Here is a 19,038-nt window from a genome sequence, read left to right as displayed (position 1 = left end):
TTTATTTATTATGTATACAATATTCTGTCTGTGTGTATGCCTGAAGGCCAGAAGAGGGCGCCAGACCTCTTTACAGATGGTTGTGAGCCACCATGTGGTTGCTGGGAATTGAACTCAGGACCTTTGAAAGAGCAGGCAATGCTCTTAACCACTGAGCCATCTCTCCTTGCTTTCTACATTATCATCTTCCAGGCTCCCACAGAGCAGCCTGCTGAGCTCCAAGCACTCAGTGACTTTTCCAGTCCAAATTTCCAATGGCACCACAGTCCTGGTGCCATTTTCTGTCTTAAGGTTTCTATTGCTGTGACAAAACACCATGGCCAAAATCATCTTGGAAAGGAAAGGATGGGTTTTTTTTTCTTTTCTACAGCTTGTAGTTCATCCTCCAGCGAAGCCAGGACTGGAAGTCAAGCAGAGGCCATGGAGGGACACTGCTTACTGGCTTGCTACCCATGACTTTCTCAGCCTGCTTTCTTATGTACCCTGGAACTACCTGCCCAGGGGTGGCATTGCCCACAATCGGTTGGGCTCTCCCACATCAATCTTTAATTAAGACAATGCCTCAAAGGTTTCTCCACAAGTCAGTCTGGTGGAAGCATTTTTTCAGTTGAGGTTCCCTTATCACAAATGACTCTAGCTAATGTCAGGTTGACATAAAACTATTCAGCGCAGTGTGACTTCCTAACTGTTTTTACTACTGTTGATGGATGTTCTTTGTATGGGGTGGGGGTGGGGGGTGGCTCCATGAACAGGGCCTTCTTGTATGCTTTAACCGACCAATGCACAAACTGAAATCCTCAAAAAGTAAATATTTTAACTGTGGAAATGCAGTTTGCAATCATGGGAATGAAATTTGTCTGAGAGAGAGAGCCTGCTGGCATTGAACGGAATGAAAGCCATGTGCACACGGTACCAAACCCTTAGATCCTCCTATTAATTCAGTTACCTGCCAGGCAGAGAATCAATGAGCTATCCTTTATATCAACCAGTGAGTGCATACAGGTCTCCAGGTGTCCATGCACGCCAGCCTGCCTCATGGGCCACACAGGACAGAGTCTTACTGATATAGACAGGAATAGCCCTTCAACACTGAGGGATCGCTGCGTGTAAACCTTGTTAGCATCATGATTGGCACTTTCCTGAAGGACCTGGGCTGTGCAGGTAAAGAAAGACTCCCAAAGCATAATCCCAGAATGGTATCTTTGAGGATGTGAGAGGAACTACTTGCAGGTTTTATGTCAAAGCAACTTGCATTGTTACACAAGTAGAAGCTGGCAAATTTCTTCCAAAGACAGAGCAGGTAGAAAATATTTCAGGCTAAAAATATACACAGTCCCTGGTGTGGCTCCAGTGGGGTATTCACAAATTCTGCATCTGCAGATTCAGATAAGCTCATATGGAGACCATGTAGAGAAAAGCGCTGCCTCTGGAGTAACAGGTGTAAACGCTTCCTTAAACAATATGGTGGGATGATAGTTCACACAGCATTCACACTCTGTCCTGCATTGTGAGATGCCATAGCACACACAGAAGGCTGTGTGAAGATTACAGGCAAGTACTGTACCATTTCTCATGAGGGACCGGAATCTCTGCCGATGATGCTACCTGGGGCTGAGCTGGGAGGCACCCAAGTGATAACTTCAGAATAGCGTTATTCTGAAGCACCCACGTGGCTGCTCACAACACTCCGCAACTATAGTCCTGGAAACTCCACCCTCTCTGTCCTCGAGCACCAGCCATGCACATGGTGCACAAAAATACATACAGTCAAAACACGCATACACATAAAAACTTAACTAAAGAATTTAAGGGCATCAAGGTCAGATTTAACCTCTGGATCATTTATGGACCCCTGGGAAGTCATGACTTCCACGATTTGTTTGTGATGGCGTATTCTTCTTCATGTGAAGGAAAACTTGTATCAAGAATAGTATAAAGTAGGTGCTAAGGAGTCATTTGCGGAGGTTTGAATTGTTGAAATGCAAGCCCATGCTTCCTCTGCATGTGTTGGTGTGGTCTGCTCAGCTGATTTGAGACCTCACTAAGACAGAGACTCAGGCAGAAGTGAGCCCACCTAAAATGGAGGCAAGTAGAAATGTGTAGGCCTTGACTGGCTACGATTTCTGAAATCATGACTTTTGTGATTTGCATGTAATTTGCATGTTCATCCTTTTTTTTTTTTTAAATAAACATTCGCTTCTGGAATTTTTTATAGTTATTGCTAATGATTTCCCCCCCTCTTTTTTTCCTGCCTTACAACCCAAAATTCTGGGAACCTGGCCCTTCCTAGCATATTCTTTTTCAATGCATTTAATTCTGTGATTTTTTTTAAGACACCCACTTATCTTCTAAATTTAATTCATTTCTACAGGGAAGCTAAGCTATAATAATTCTTGATTAGTCTCAATTATTATAATTTAATGCAAAAGGATTTTTTACTGCATCTTAAAGAATTGTTGAAAAAGATGATCTTCCCAACATTTAATTTTAAAATACAGTAAAATTTAACCACTATTTTTTTTTGATGCTAGAAACATCTTTTCATTGAAAAACAAGTCTTTCTAAATTACTGCAGTACTGTGATAAGAAGTTAGCTATTTCACAGTTTTATAAATGCCTAGAACTTTGAAGTTTTGTGTTATTAATTAGGGCATGCTAAAAGTTTGATGGAAAGCTTTTGCCTCATAGAGTGGAATGAATTCTTGGCAAGCTCAGTTTTCAAAGACTGGGAGCATAGTTTAGCCATGCTGCCTGATAGTCTTTTTCCCTCCCAGAAGGCTCAAGAAGAGCAGTTAGCATCTCATAGTGTCCATCATCTCCGTGTCCCCATTGATTAGCTCTGAACTTCCATGGCAACTTAACTAAGCTGCATCTTCCATCAGTGTCCCAGGGTGGTAAGCGAGTAAGAAGCCCTTGCCTCCTAGTCTGCCCTTTGCACATTTCCTTTGTAAACTGGAAGGAAAACATTCTCCATGCAAGGCAACCCTCACATCAGAGGAGATGGAACTGGAGCTCAGACACTCTGGGAACACCACACTGATCCAAAAAGGCCAAATGAGAACTGGGCAGCCGTGGTGCACACTTTCATCCTGGCATTTAGGAGGAAGAGGCAGGTGGATGTCTGAGAGTTCGAGGCCAGCCTGGTTCCAGAACAGCCAGGACTGTTACACAGAGAAGCAAACAAACATACAAAAGCCCTAGAAATCAAGGGGTTGTCTTATTTTTCTTAGGATTTGTGTGTGTGCGTGTGTGTGTGTGTTGAGTTTATGTGCACCACATGCTTGCATGAGTCTGAAGAGGCCAGAAGAGGGCATCAGATCCTATGGAACTGGAGTTACAGGTGGTTGAGAACAACCTGTTGTGGGTGCTGGGAACCAAATCAGGTTCCTCTGCAAAAGCAGCAAACACTGTTAACCTCTGAGCCATCGCTCCAGCCCCAAGGAGTTGTGTAACTCATGTGTTACTCATGAAGGCTTGTTTCCTTAATTCACTCTTCTGCTTATATAATGGGAAACAGCTAACAATGACCAAAGCAGAGAAAAGAAAGGAAAACAAGGAGTACATAAAGCAACCCTTACCTAACCAAGGTATGGCTTATGTGACATACACACACAATGGATGCTAACAGTCCAGCCTTCCCCTCAGGTCAGCATAACACAGACAGTGTCTTGGCAGGATGTTCTGGGTTTTAGGGAGTGTCTCTAAATTTCCCTAGAACATAAGACCAAAGGAAATGTGAAGCCATTGACAATTGAGGTTCCAAGAATGTCTAGATTCTGGTTAACTCAATAAGCTTTAAACCCTTCTTCCTACCAATCAAAGTGACCTAAGTGCATTTGATAGGAAGCTTGTTTTCTATATTTTGTGTGCACCAGACACATACCTCTTTTGGTTTGCTGAAACATCTGTAGCAAAGTACCATGAACTGCACAGATTAAACAACAGGAATCCATTACCACAAGATTTCTGGAGAGATCTAAGATCAAGGTTCTGCAGGAGTCGGTACCTCTTGGAGGGTGAAAGGCGCAGTCCTGTCCTTTGTTTCTGGTGTTTGCTGGCAACTTCTGGTGTCCCTTGGCTTATGGACCTTATTGTTTATGCTCTGCTTTAATTCTGTGTGCACACCTGCATCTGAATTTCCCCACATTACATGGCTCCAGCCCTGCTGGGTTATGGGCTCACCCAATTCCAGAATAACTCACTGTTTAACTGCATCAATAATGTAATTAAACGGTAATGTAGTTTCCAAATAGGGCCTGATCCTCCTCAATTCAACCTCGCGTAAAACTGTTCACCAAGATATTCCAAACAACGAGACCAATGTTCCGTTGCCTGTAAAAATTTACACAAAGTTGTTTATTGGATTCAAAACATTTTGCCAGCATTTCATGTTTGGACACTGAGGGGCCGTGTGCCACTAGAGTAAGGTGGAGAAAGCTTGTGACCCTCTTCTTTTGGAAATTAAGCTACAGTGATTTTACTTAAATGTATTTATAGCCATAACTGTTTGCATGAGGTTTTTAACCTATTTGGGTTGACTCAGACTCAGCTTTAGAAACGGGCTTACCATTGTGAATGGCTCATGGAAGTCGATCCATTGACAAACAAGAAAGACCCTCGATTTCAAGTTCTGTGTTGAATGATTCTGCCTTTTTTTTTTTTTTTGTGGTTTCAAGACTTCAAATTGCTGCTAAGTCAAGGCTCTTCATGCCTGAATCTCATTTCTTCTGCCTTCAAGGGAGTTATGATTGGCACAGACAGATGTTTTAGCCTAGAGGGTCTGTTCAGTCACCTGCCTGTCAGACACTTGAGAAGAATATGGTTTTCAGGGAGCGCACAGTAAGAACATCTATCAACGTAGTTACCGCTCTGTGTTCTTTGTGTGCAAAGGGAGAAGGGACAGATAATATAGAGGGCCAGAGATAGCTACTTTTCATGTGTTGATTGCAGCTTCCTGTTCCTTGCAGTTGTCTGAAGTCTGAGCTGTTAGAACAATTTTCACTGTAAAAAGCAATACACGAGAAAGACCAGCTGGATGCTACAGGTTTATTTTGTCCTCTTATCAATGGGAAAATAAATGAGGATGAGCACAGAGGTCTGGGTGTCACCAGCAGTGACTGAAGGACTGTCATTGCCTCTTCCTGCATAGCTTCATTATTTCTGTTACATACCTGCGAATTGTCAAATTCTGAATTCTTTCTATCGTCCTGGGAGGGCAGTATTAGATTGTCTACATGCACCCTGTAAAAAAAGATGGCTTCTCAGTACTGAGTAGCCAGCCCGCTGTACCCATTAATGGAGTTGAACCCAAATTTTCCTGATTCCAGAGTCAATATTCTGACCCTCTGACACCTGCTGTCCTGTGTCAATGCTTTATTGATTGCACAGCAGAACTTACACATAGATAAGCACAGGCATGCTTCCATCCAGATGTGGGGAGCATTCTCCTGTGCAAGGTGACTGGGCCCATGGGGACTTGCATAGCCTAGCATGACACAGCCAGAAGGCCATCAGTGATACAAGACACCTCTGTGGAAGGAAATAACCATTTCGAATTACTCCTGACGTTCGAGAAATAAAATAAATAAGAACCCACCAGTAGACGCTGTACAGGTGGCTTCTTATCCTCTCACTTCAATGTGTTCGACCCAAAGGCTATTTTCCCCAGCCCGAAGACGCTGCATTTTCTGCACCTCGCTTCCTTCAGCTGGAGCTGATGTCACTAATGGTGTTCAATGAGCCTGCAAAGTTTCCCACATTTAAGCAGAGATGATGGCCAAAAGGAGAAGGACTGCATTTGGTTGGTTTTCATGTTTAAAGACAGGTTTTTTACTATAAAAACCAATCTGGAAGCTTTGAAACTACAGCCCATCCTTACAGTCAGAGTGCTTTGGGGGTCTGAGCGTTGGTGGTGAAGGCTGAGTCTGTCATCCCATCTCTATTAAGCTGGCAAGGTCTGTGCTGCCACCCTGTGGCACAGCTTCTCTGGGGAGGACAGGAATGATGGGAAAATCTAGGGGAAGGAAGAAAAGACACAGACGACAGTTGCAGTTGATAAATTCACACTTTTGTCAGGACCCTAACATAAGCTTTTGTGGCTATACATACCATACACATACTCATGCATATATGCACATGAAACTTGCCATATTGATTTTTTTTAAGGGCTTAAATTTATCCTTTGGGAGTTACAGGAGGTAGTAGGCTTGATGGGAAAGCCAGGCAGTCTACCTTCAGACTTCTGATCAGCGTTAGTGCATAGTTACCACAGCCAGAGATCATTGTCTGGAGTCCTCTCCGGTGTTTTATTTAGAATGTGCAATGATGCGCATAAAAATATATTTGTTGCCAATTTTTAAAAATCAGATTCCCATACCAGTGAGGTGGTTCAGCGAAGGTGCCAGCCTGCAAGCCCGAAGACCTGAGTTGCATCCCGGGGATCCAAATGGTAGAGGGAGAGGAGAGAGACCTGCAAGTTGTCTTCTGACCTCCACAAAAGCATCCATGGTACACAAACACACAGGCTCATGCATGCACGTGCGCACACACACACACACATACACACACCCCACAACCAATAAAAATGACAAATTTCCAGTAAAATACCTGATTTTGCTTTTCTTGAGAAAGTAATGAAACTGAGCTAGTTTGCTGCATGACAAGTATTGACTTAGCAGTGCTGCAGTTCAGTGCGGCCCCCATCAATTTTCTATCTGGGCTAATGGCCATTGATCGGCTCATTTGCTGGGTTTTATTGTGCCTGGCCCTCCTTACTGTGTCTGTCACCTGCCAGGCTTCTGTAGGCAGGAAGCTCCTCTCCTTCAGCTCACAGAGTATGAGGACATGGCAGCCGGCCCTGTGTTCTTCATGCAGTTCTGGGGTTCAGAGAAGAAAGAACTATACAGACTCCCACACGCACAGAATTGGATTAAGACATAAACATTATTGACCTGCAGTGTTTCAGTTCCCATCTTTTTTTTGTATGACTGCGTATGTATGTGTGCGTGTGTGCATGCATGTGAAGGCCAGACGATACCAACTGTTGTTCCTCAGGAACCGTCCGCCTTGTTTCTGACACGGGGTCTCTCATTGGCCTGTGATTCACTGATTAGACTGGGCTGGTAGGCCAGTGACTCCCAGGGATCTGCCTTTCTCCACTCCCCCAGCACTGAGATTGCAGCATGTGTCACTGCCCAGCTTTTCACGTGGATTCTAGGGACCAAACGCAGGTGCTTATGCAGCCAGCACCTCTCTGAGTGAGCCGTGTGCTCACGTCTATAATTCTGAAGGTCATTGAGTAAGGACAGCTACATACTAGATTAGCATTTACCTATCAAATCATGTGTTCATAACTACATACTAGACTAGCATTTACCTATCAAATCATGTGTTCATAACTACATACTAGATTAGCATTTACCTATCAAATCATGTGTTCATAACTACATACTAGACTAGCATTTACCTATCAAATCATATGTTCATAGCTACATACTAGACTAGCATTTACCTATAAAATCATAATGTGTTCATAACTACATACTAGATTAGCATTTACCTATAAAGCCATGATGTCTTGAAGCCAATCCTTCATTCTGTGCTATTCATGCATTTTGAAACCTTCCTGTAGCCATCTCTTTCCTCACCTCTGCATCAGCTCTGTGTAGATGCGAAGGCAAGCGTGCAGAATGGAATTGTTATTCAAACAGTTCCAGAGAACATTTCCATTTGTAGTTTTAAAGGCTGATTAGCTTTCAGATAGCTTTTTAGGGACAAAAATATTTCTTAACAATACTTTTAAAGTCATGTATATACGTATATATTTACCAGCTACAAATGAGCCTGGATATATATATATATATATGTATATATATATATGTATATATATATATATATTATTCCTAATATTTTAGCTTCACTTTGTGCTGATTCAAGCTGGGAGAATTATTATCAGTTAGAAACACATAAGCACCCAGTGAGCAGAACAGCAGCTAACTACCACTCAGAACATACAGGATACGAAAGACTGTGCTTGCATAGCGCTAAACAGACACAAGAGCATAGCTGGAAATTTTATGAGGTCACTCACTGTAACTGAGGGTGTTGATTGTGATAATGACGTAGGCTGGTGGTAGTGATTGACAGCAGTAGAGATATAGCAGGAGAGGAGGTAATCACACTGGAGGAGGGAATTGTGATGTTTTGGAGGTGATAGGAGAGGTGATGGTGGTAGGGATGATGGGGTGGCTATGGTAGTGTCAATGGTGACAGAAACAGTGGCTGTGATGGTCATGGTAGCGATGATAGTGGTGGCCGTAATAATGATGGTGGTGATAGTGGTGGTGGTATTGGCTATATGGTGGAGATGATGGTAGTGCCAGGTGTGGTTGTGGTGCTGATGGTGGTTGTGATGGTGATGGCAGTGGTGGTGATGGTAGTGGTGAAGATTTCTTCGGTGATGGTGGTGGCTATCATAGCTATGGTGGTACTAGTGATGATGGTGGGGCTGATGATGGTGGCAAAGACAATGAGAGTCGTGATGATGACAGAGATGATGATGGTGGGGGGGATGGTGGTAGGGTTTCTAGTGGTGTTGTTGATCATGGGACACTGATGCTGATGGTGATGATGGTGTTGCTCACAGTCTTTTTGGATGTTGCTCACAGTCTTTTTGGAAACGTGAACTTTATGGAGTAATTGTCACTTGAAAAATCATCACTTGAGAAAACCAATTTGAATTGTATAAAAATATCACTTTTTGTGTCAAGCTATATATACAGACCAGTAAATTGGAAATAGATGCAGACATATTTAAAGCCACCAACTCCATGCTTTAATGTCAAGCAACATTTATAAATATTCCTGGCAGGAGCATGCATCTGTGGTTTGGGGGATATTATCATTTGAGACTTCAGACAATAAACCAGTGAACAATGCATACAAGGAAAAGTAGTTATATTTTTTATCCTTCACATATATACCAATACTTTGGATTATGATTTTCTTGCAAAGATTTTTAAGAATCTGACTTTATCTAAGGACATTTTGTGTTGGCCTTGGTGGCCTAAATAGCCTATATTCTCGATTACACAGAGACTAAGTATAGTGGGCTCACAAGTTCAAGGCCTGCCTTGACTATAGAGTGAGGTGATTAGCAACCAGAGCGACTTGGTGAAAAGGAGTCTCAAGATTTAAAAAAAAAAAAAAATGGAAGAGCACTTGGAAGACAGCTCCATGGAAGAGCACATGACCAAGGTCATAGAAAGAAAGGGAGGGAGAGGAAAAGGGAGGGAGGAGGAAGAGGGGGGATGTTACCCCCAGGGTGATGTGCTCCCCTGTAAACCTGGCTCCTGAAGCAGGATCACGGATTTCAGGCCAGCCTGGGCAACATAGCAATTTAAACAGAGAGACAAAACGTGTTATTTTAAATATTTTAAGTTAATCAGCTCTACCTAAGGGTGTTGTCACACAGATTCTGGGGTTGGTTTTGTTCTCCGGGTTTGACACCTGATCTTTGTGTCCTTGCTTGCATGACAAGACCTCCAAGGAGCACTTTATGTTAGCTGATTGGTGACTCATTTCTGGGCTGTGAATCCATTTAGCTCCAAGCCCATGAGCCTCCCAAACGCCTTATAAACTTGTTAGGGTTATTCCAGAACATCAGCTCTTTGTCCTCATCTTCCTTTCACAAATGACAACCCCACACCCACAGGATCATAAAATGAGCATTTATAAAAGAATAGACTTTTAAAAACCTCTTTCAAGGGGGAGCTATTTTTGAGCTATAGATCAAACATTGCTTGGATGGATTCCAAGCCAGACGAGCCTTTTTGTGTGATTTTTTTTTTTTTATGACTCTAAAGAGACATCTGCCTGATTCAAAGTCAAGCCACCACCTCAGCTACGTGCGTGCGTGGATCATTTGAGAGATGCTTTCAGCATGGAATTATAGATTTAATATTCTTTAGCCCTGACTGAATAATCTGAATTCAATCAGATTGTTCAAATATTTCAGCTCCTGGATTTGGCTACCATTCTTCTAGAACACTAGCCATACAAAATTAATAGGAGTTTGCTTTTCAGTTCAGGTCAATGATGGCTTACACCTGCCCCCAAAAGATATTTGGCAAATAGTTTCCACCTTCCTGGTCTATGAATTAATTCTTCAATGAACTAGTGCCTAATGGTTTGGTGTAGTGACTCTAACAATGTGGCGGACAGTACTAAAGGAATAGAAGAAATCAAACAGGATTGATGTGCTCTTACTTGGCAAGAGACAACGGCTGGAAGGTTCTGAAGTGAACCCTGGTTTCCATAGCTCTCAATCCCAGCGATTCCTGGGCTGCAAATGCTGTTATTTTCCTAACCAATAGACCCAAATACCCCAGAATAAAGTTCAATACAGCTACCAATCCAATGTCCCTTAGTGATGCCATCACCGCTGAAGGTGAATATGGTCATACTTTGTGTTCTCCGAGAGCCAGCCATGGTTTCTATGCATTGTCTCATTGAATCCCCCAGGAATATGATTGGTAGGTAGTTCCACTTACAAGCGAGGAAACTGGGCAGGGAAGATGGCAAAGGCTCCTGCCAGTCAAGCCTGTTGCTCTGAGTTCTTGCCCAGGGATCCCACAGTGAAAGGGGAGAATCAGCTCCTGAAAGTTGTTCTTTGACCCCCAGGAATGCACACAAAGACACAACTACACAATAACAGAATTTTACAGCTAAATTTAATGAGTGAGGAATCTTAGGTTTGTAGGTATTGAGCTGCCCAAGAACATCCAGTAGCATCAGAGGTCAGTGCTGACCACTGCAGGATGCTTTGCATGGTTTGCATACTTTGTTTTAGCTTGGGGAACTCATAAACAGACATCCTGACCTTTGCCCCCGACTGAAGTAACAGCTACAGGAGGAAAGACCTTTGGAAGTGGTTATGATTGGGTCAGGGTCCTTACACAGAGTCCTAGTGAAGATGCTGGAACCTTCCATCAGGTGAGGCTAATGTGAAAAGATATGGATGATAAAGAAGTAGGGCTCGTCCGATCCCTGCTCTCTTGGTCTTAAACTTCCAACTCCAGAACTGGGAGAAACAATTTTCCGTCAAAGGTGCTTTAAGGTCACCTTCATAGACTAGGATACACATGATAAGGGAGAAGTGTCAGTCAGGGCAGATTCCTCTAGAATCAGGATGGGACTGCAGCCTGGTGATCACAGTCAAACTTGAAAATAGTTTAAGTCCCAAATAGTGCAAATGTAATATAATAGCGTACCCCACATCACAGCTCAGTCTGGCCCAGCGTGTGCTCAGAACACTCATGCTAGCCTACCTTCAAGAAAAGTCATTGAATACGCACAAAACCTACGTTATCATAAAGTATTCGGTACACCATTCAACACGAGGGTCCTACAGGGCTCCACCATTACTGTGCATGCAGTTAGTGTACGCTAAGGTCATTCCTGTGTGGATACATAATAGCTTCACACTACCGTAAAGTCAGAGAATTAAAATTATAAGTCAAATCACTGTTAACGACACCATCAGTTATTAAAAGACAGAATTAGATCATAAAGAACCAGTCGTTTGGCATCTGCTTGTCTTTGGTTTATCCAAGTCTGTGAGAGACTGATTTTTGCATAAAGGCTTTGCGGCTAGGGCAGTTGAATTTGACCATCTCCACCTGATGTTCGAGTAGCTGAGGGCACACCCAGCAAATGAGTGAATCGCTTTCAAATCCTACAGTCGCTCTTCTCTCTTGAAGCAACAAAACAAAATTGTTGCCAGGTCAAGAGAAGATGAGGTGGGGGAGATTGCCTAGTGGATAAGAGTAGTTGCTTTGCAAGCATGAGAACTTTGTTAGAACCCCCAGAACCCCCATAAAAGGTCAGATGCGGCCCCATGCACACCTGCAACCCTAATGCTCTGGCAGGTAGACAAGAGGCTAGTCAACCTTGCTCGCCACCACCCTAGGTTCAGTGAGAGACTGCCTCAAGCAAGCGAGGCAGTGGTAGAACATGGCATCCCTCTTGACCTCTGTACTCATACAGAGAGGTCATATGTAAGCCCAACACACAAACGCATGTGTGTGTGCGCGCGCGCACACACACACACACGCGCACAACACATACACACACACGCACACACACATGCACACACGCACACACATACACATACTGAATCACTCTCTACCTTAATTTCGGAGGCAGGGTCTCTTACTGAACCTGGAGCTCACCAATTCAGCTGGGCGGACTAGCCAATGAGCCTCAGGGATCTGTCTCTGCCTCCCAGCTCTGGGATTACAGAAGCATGCGACTGTGCCGATCTTATTTGTACCTCAGTCCTGAGGATTCCCTTGGGTCCTCCTGTCTCCACAGCAAGAACTCTACCAACTGCTGTCTCCCTAGGCTCAAAATAAAAATTTTTAATAGTTTTTTAATTAGAAAGCTTTGCTAGGAGGATTTATTATAAACCATGTTTCCATTTACGTGTGGCTATCATTAAAGAAATGAAAGGGAGGAAATAAAAGTACAAGGGTGATGTATTTGTATGAAGACAGTAATTTACAAAGTTTTATGTGAGTACATAACCAACTGTAGTTGTATCTCACAACTAGTTATAAAGAGAAAAGCTCATAATAGCTGATTTCAATACTGTATAGTTTAAGAATGTACAGTACAAGGACAGAATAGAGGCCAAGCGTGGGATGAAAAGGGGAGAAATACCTTATCTCAGTTTAGTGTTGGAGAACAAGAAACCGTGTAAGGCACATTTTAAATGAACGCGGATTGTAAAGGCCGTACCGTGAATTCGGCATCAAGAGAGAACTCATGATTCGGCCTCTTATATGATTACTAGAAGCGGACAATTTTTTTTTTTTTTAAACTTCACAAGAAAGTATCTCTCTTCACTAGGTATAAGTTCATGAGAGCAACAGGGGCCGGAGGAGAGATGGCTCAGCTGCTAGAGCCCTTGCTGCTCCTGCAGAGAACCAGAGCTCAGGGGACTCAGAGCAGCCGCTGACTCCAGCACTCGGGAATCCAACACCCTCGTTTGGCATCGGCGGGCACTGGAAGTCTGTGTAAATACATGTACACAGACACACATGCTCATCAATAAAATAAAAACAAATCTTCAAAACGTGAACAATAGAACCTTAATGCCCACTGTCTCTAACTGGTATCAGAAAGAGTGAGAAATTACCCATAAATATTTGAATGAAAATTTAAGTGTTATATCATAATCAAAGAGTTCAATAACTGGATTGGATTTCTTGGCTTTCATTTTTACACTGGTTTGTGTTCGTTTTTGTTTTTCTGCAAAGATCTCTCTCTCTCTCCCTCTGCCCTGTTTCCAAGCAGTGTCTGGGAGCTATCCTCCACTTGGTGTGTAGAGGGCGCTGTTGTAAAGAAAATGTCCTGATTAAAGGACCTGATAAGAATCTAGGCCAATTTCCTGCTGTCTCTGTTGCCATGGAGACCACACTCCAGTGAAGGGCGATGGATTCCGTGGGCCCGATTTGGAAATGTGTAACAGCAGACGCCTTTACTGCCTTTGTTTCAGTCTTTGCCCTTGCAAAGCAACTCAGGCCGGAAGCCGCGCCGAGGAAGACCATGTTTGTCTGCCGGATTTTGTTTCCTCTGTACACATCTGTCTCCCGAGGGGAGTGCGCTGGCATGATGAGTCAATGCGGAAGACGTGAATTCATAGCTGGAAAAAGAAATGCGCTTTCCTCCAGCCAAAGAAACAATTCAAATTCTTTTAAAGAAAAAAAATGTTTTATTAGATGCCTGCTTAGACTGTTACTATATGCCGTAACGACTCTGGTGTGTCAATTGTTTCATCACCCGAAATGTCTGAGGCACACATGCCAGGGTATAGGTTTCTGTTGGGAAAAAAAACCAAACAAAACATATTTTGCTGCAGATTGGCAGTCAAGAGCCTGCGTTTGAATTCTAACTGACCTGTATTATTGATCTTCTTCTATTCCATCCTAGGCTGCCTTCTTCATCTACGGATTGGGGTTCTAACCACCACAGAGTAATTGAGGGTTCCCATCATCTTGTAAGGAGAGAGGTTGATTTGGGTTCACAGTCTGGGAGGGTTCAGTGCACAGGTGATTGCTTTTGGGTATTTGACGAGGCTGTGTTGGTCATGGTGAAACTGATGGGGATGCAAAGCCGTGACCAGGAAACCGAAGAGAAGAGGGGAGGAGCTGAGGGTGCCCTGTGCCCTCCGTGACCTAAGGACCTGCCACCAGGTGGTGTCCACTAGCAGCTGTACTAGCTCCCAATAACATCATGCTGGGAGGTTGTACTGGCTGGCTTTATGTCAACTTGACACAAGCTATTGCCATCGGAGAAAAGGGAACTTCAAATAAGAAATACCTCCATAAAACAGGACTACAGGAAAAATCTGTAGGCAGTTTTCTTATTTGGTGATTGACGTGGGAAGGCACAGTCAATTGTGGGTGGGGCTATCCCTAGGCTGGTGGTCCTGGGTTCTATAAGAAAGCAGACTGAACAAGCCATGGGAGCAAGCCAGTGACCAGCTCCCCTCCAGGGCCTCTGCATCATCTTCTGCCTCCGGGTTCCTGCCCTGTGTGAGTTCCTGCCCTCCCTGCTTTTGATAATGAACTGTTATATGGAACTGTGAGAAAAATAAACCCTTTCCTCCCCAAGTTGTTTTTCGTTGTGGTGTTCCATCCCGACAATAGTGACCCCGACTAGGTCAGAGGCGATTTCAGCTCAGGTTATAGCAGCTGTCTAGCAATGGTCAGTCTGTCTCCTTCACCGTGGAGCTAGAGCTCAGGGTAGGGCCCTTGCCTATGGTGCATGGGACTCTGGGTCAGCCCACTGTACTTTCCCAAACAGCAGCAAGGGCAAGCACTCTTGATGCTACAGCACACACAAAACCCTTCAATTCTTCTATCCCCATCATTTAATTATCGGGTACAAGACATTAGCAGCAACGCAGAAACTGATAAGAAAAGTTAATTATCTCCTCCAAGTTTCTTATAACAGTTAAGCTCCAAACCTTAATTTGCTCTCTGTTGCTATGGTGAAATATTGACCGAGCCAATCTGGAGAGGGAAGGGCTTGTTTAATCTTCCAACTCCTAGCTCCCTTCCATCCCCAAGGGAAACAGAGGCGGTAACTCAAGGAAGAGCTGAGGCAGAGACTATAGAAGGATGCTTTTTACTGGTTGCTCAGTCTTCTTTCTTATACAGCCCGGGACCCCCCCCTTCCAGGGGTGTGCAAGCCCTCCCACATCAACTGTTAATCAAGAAAATGCAACACAGAGTTGCCTACCATCAGACAGGCCAGTCTGATGGAGGCGTTAGCTCGGCTGAGGCTCCTCTTCCCAGATGACTCACTTGTGTCAAGTAACAAAAAAAGTAGCTAAAGTTTATCGAGGATTTGTTTCCTATTCAGGGTCTTAAGATATCAAATCCTTCAGATGATTGAGGAGGTAAATGAGGCACAAAAGAGTTTCAGAACTGAGTGGCAGAGCCAGGATCAGTCATGTGATCAGCAGTGCTGTGCTCTTGGGGAACGTGCCAGAGCAGACATGGATGTAGGACCAAAGAGGGCACCACCAAGAGACCCTGTTCTGCCCAGACTGGATGTGAATTCTTTAATACAAGTTCATTTCAGGACAACTGAGAGAAGGCAGAGCAATTCAGACACAGTACCTCAGCCCTTCGGCAAAAATCACTAGAAAATCGTGTGGGTGTCTTTTGGTGACTTATCGATTCACAAGCACAAACACTGTGTTGCGAGTTGTAAGGATTTTGAGTCCATAGATCTATAGACTGAAGAAGGACAGAGAAAAGATGGGGACACACATTTCTGAGGCTATCGAATAAGTGGTCAATAAGCATCTATTGAATGATGAGAGCAGCTTAAGAACAAGGGTGTAACCCTTTGGTTTGGAGGGGATGGGGAAGGTAGGGCATGAACCTTCAACTGGACCTTGGTCCATAGAAGGGACTCAGAACAAGCCTATATGAAAGTGGACTCAATATAGGGGCATTTTTATGGAAAAGAAAGCATACAAGTAGGAAAGCATAAGCCCCTTTTTAGAGAATAGAATCAGCTGATACACATTCATTTTAGAGCACAAACTGTCCATCCACCCAGCCATCCAACCATCCAACAATGTTTATCACTCAACAGACTGGTTATGACTGGAGACATTGGTAGGTGGAGCTGGAGACAGATGCAAGGACATCTGGAATGCCAGCTCCAAAAGACCGACTTTCTGTTGATGATAAGCCATCGATGGTTTCTGAGCTACAGAAAGAGAATTCGTAATTTTCCTATGGAAATGGCAGACAGACAAAACTAAACAGAATGGATTGCAGAGAAAGGGGCAAGGAATCAGACTTCTACAAGAACCTTCTGCCAAGGTTCCTGAAGGAGGTCCCTGGACTCCGGGCAGACAGGATGATGGCAGCTCTAGGGAGATGGGTTGGGGATGCCCGGGATTTGGAGATGTGGTGGGGAATCAACACACAGCTACAGTAAGAATGGGGAAGAACAGATACAGGCATCCCAGCTCTTGGAGAGCTGGTGTGGGTAAGAGGATGCTGCCAATAAAACAGGAAGGCTTGAACAGGAGTTATTCAGTCTGCGTATGCCTCCTTCCTCAAGACCTCTCTTACATTTGCCCCATCTTGATAGATCCTTCTGACCACAACTGAGCAGAGATTTTTGGAGCAGATGAGGCCCATATTCCTGATTCCTGGCAGCATGAAGCATGCACTTTATTCTCAAATGTAACTTATATTTTAAAACTGGTAACCAAGCTGAGTTTCGAGTACAATTAAGTTTTAAAGTGATCAACACTTCATAGATATAAGATCAGATTATCACGCAAAAATCGTTTAGCGTTTCTCTACTTTCTTTAACTCCTTGATGCCAGAATGCTCAAAAAGACCTCAAGGAAAATTCCCACCCTGCATTTTCCCAGAGAAAAAGGGCTATAACCTCCCTCTGTGGCTCTTCTCTGATGGATGGACTCCATTACAGCAGTCTAAACGCATCCGTTTCCCCCCAATCCTCCTTTCTTTTAATCTAAACCTTTTTTTTTTTTTGTTCTCAGCTGTTTTATCATGGCATCTCACAAGGAACGGCTTTGTTTTTTAATTTCATCTATGGAGCATGCTGCCATTTTCCAATGAGATGCTGTAAGCAGGGGAGGCAAAATGACGTTCAGCAGAAAACCTCCAGCGTGTCAGACAGTTCAACACTTTCATTGATTCCACTCACTGAAGCTTGGGCGGTAAATGAGGACATATTACTTGACACTGGAATGACTTTTTCCCGTGTCTTTTCTGCTGCGCGATGACAGATAATTTCTTTAGCAATCTCTGTGTTCTTTTCATATTCTTGGAATCCTGGTGTTGGAAGGAACATCAAAAAGTTCGTCGTGTTTCATCTCCTGCTCGCCAACAGAATCATGCTTAAACTGTCCAAGATGGTGTCTTGCTGTCTGTTGTGCTCTCTGAGGTTCAGACTGGGAGAAGGGTCACCAGCAGGATGCTGGGAGCACACTTAGAACACGCCATAGTCCCGCTGCTTAGCTGTCTGCCTCGCAGAAACCTGCAGACACAGTTGAGTGTGGTTGAGTAGTCACATGATACCCTGTAAAGAAAATGGTAGAATATGCAGAAAAGGAGTATTTCCTTTAGAAAACAACATTTTTGATCTCAAAGAAATTTTGTGTATGTGCTTATAAGTACATTTGCGCGTATTTGTGTGTATAGGTACATGTTTGTTGAGACCAGAGTGTGGACCCTTCAGTTCTGTTTCTCCTTGAGCACCGCCACCACGTTCTCAAGGTCATCAATTAGGCTCTGCATGTTTCCGTTTCTCTGATATTGGGCTTATAAATTCTGCTATACCTGCCTTCTTAAAGCAAAAACGAACAAACAGAAACCATAGGTTCTGGAGAGTAAACTTGGGTCCTATTCTTGGGTATCGAGTATATTATAGGGTTAAATAAATATCCCCAGGGCCAACTAGAAATTTAAACATATATATATATATATGCATATATATGTATATATATATATATATATATATATACATTATTTGACTCAGAACTTGACACACTGCAGAGAATGCCCTCGCTCCCAACTCACAGCTCTGAGTCCCACACTTGTGAGACGTGACACAGTAGCACTGCCAAAGGCTGACCAAGACACAAAGCCCCAGAGGCACCCGTGGCTAGCCGGCAGGTGAAAGAGATGCTGACCATAACCACAGGGCTTTAACATCTCGCCTGCCACACGTGTTTCTCTGATGTCCAAGTACCCAGAGGAAAATGCCACTCAAAAGGCTGTTTTGCACAGCTCTTCCCTGGAGAGTTTCCTTGTCAACTGGATACACCTAGTAAGAGGGATCCCCAGTTGAAGAACTGCCTCTATCCACTTGGGCTGTGGGCATGACAGTGTGGCATTTTCTGGACTGATAATTGACACACTAGGACCCAGCCCACCGTGGGTAGTGCCATCCCTTAGGTGGGCTTGGGCTATAAGAAAGGTAGCTAACACGAGCCCGGGAGCAAGCGTGTACACAGTGTTCCTCCGCGGTCTCTTTCAGTTCCTGCCTCCAGGCTCTTGCCTTCCCTTGATGATAAACTATAACCTGCAGGCCAAATAAAGCCTTTCTCCCTCCACCTTGCTTTTGGGGCACTGTTTTCCTGCTGCAGAGAAGTGGGGCAGAGTCACCTTGTGATTCACCCACATGGTGAGAAGAAACTGGGAATGCATAGGATTGAGCAGTGGTCCAGCATCAGCATGACCCATGTTACGAACAAATCACTGTAGAAGCATCTTCAAGCTTGCAAATGAGTCATCCCAACCGCAATTCACTGCAAGTGACATTTACCTTAAAGTTCTCTTTTGGGAATAGACTGTATGGAGTCCTTTTGTTTTTCAGACAGAATGTCACTGTGGTATTCAGACTGGCCTTGAAGTCAAACTGGTGGTCCCCTCTCCTCAGCCTCCTCCGTGTTTAGATGATAGAAACATGCAA

The 19,038-nt window shown here is 43.8% G+C and overlaps 1 protein-coding gene across 5 annotated transcripts in view; it reads left to right on the top strand.

Moving 5' to 3' along the window:
• The window catches only part of Dclk1 (doublecortin like kinase 1), a 278,427-nt gene that overhangs the window by 101,241 nt on the left and 158,148 nt on the right, over positions 1–19,038 (top strand). The gene's annotated exons all lie outside the window — the stretch shown is intronic.

The sequence above is a fragment of the Chionomys nivalis genome, chromosome 24 (genome assembly GCF_950005125.1).
Source record: "Chionomys nivalis chromosome 24, mChiNiv1.1, whole genome shotgun sequence".
NCBI classification, from domain to species: domain Eukaryota; kingdom Metazoa; phylum Chordata; class Mammalia; order Rodentia; family Cricetidae; genus Chionomys; species Chionomys nivalis.
The sequence above is the reverse complement of the archived record's forward strand: the minus strand, read 5'-3'. Positions and strand labels throughout refer to the sequence as shown.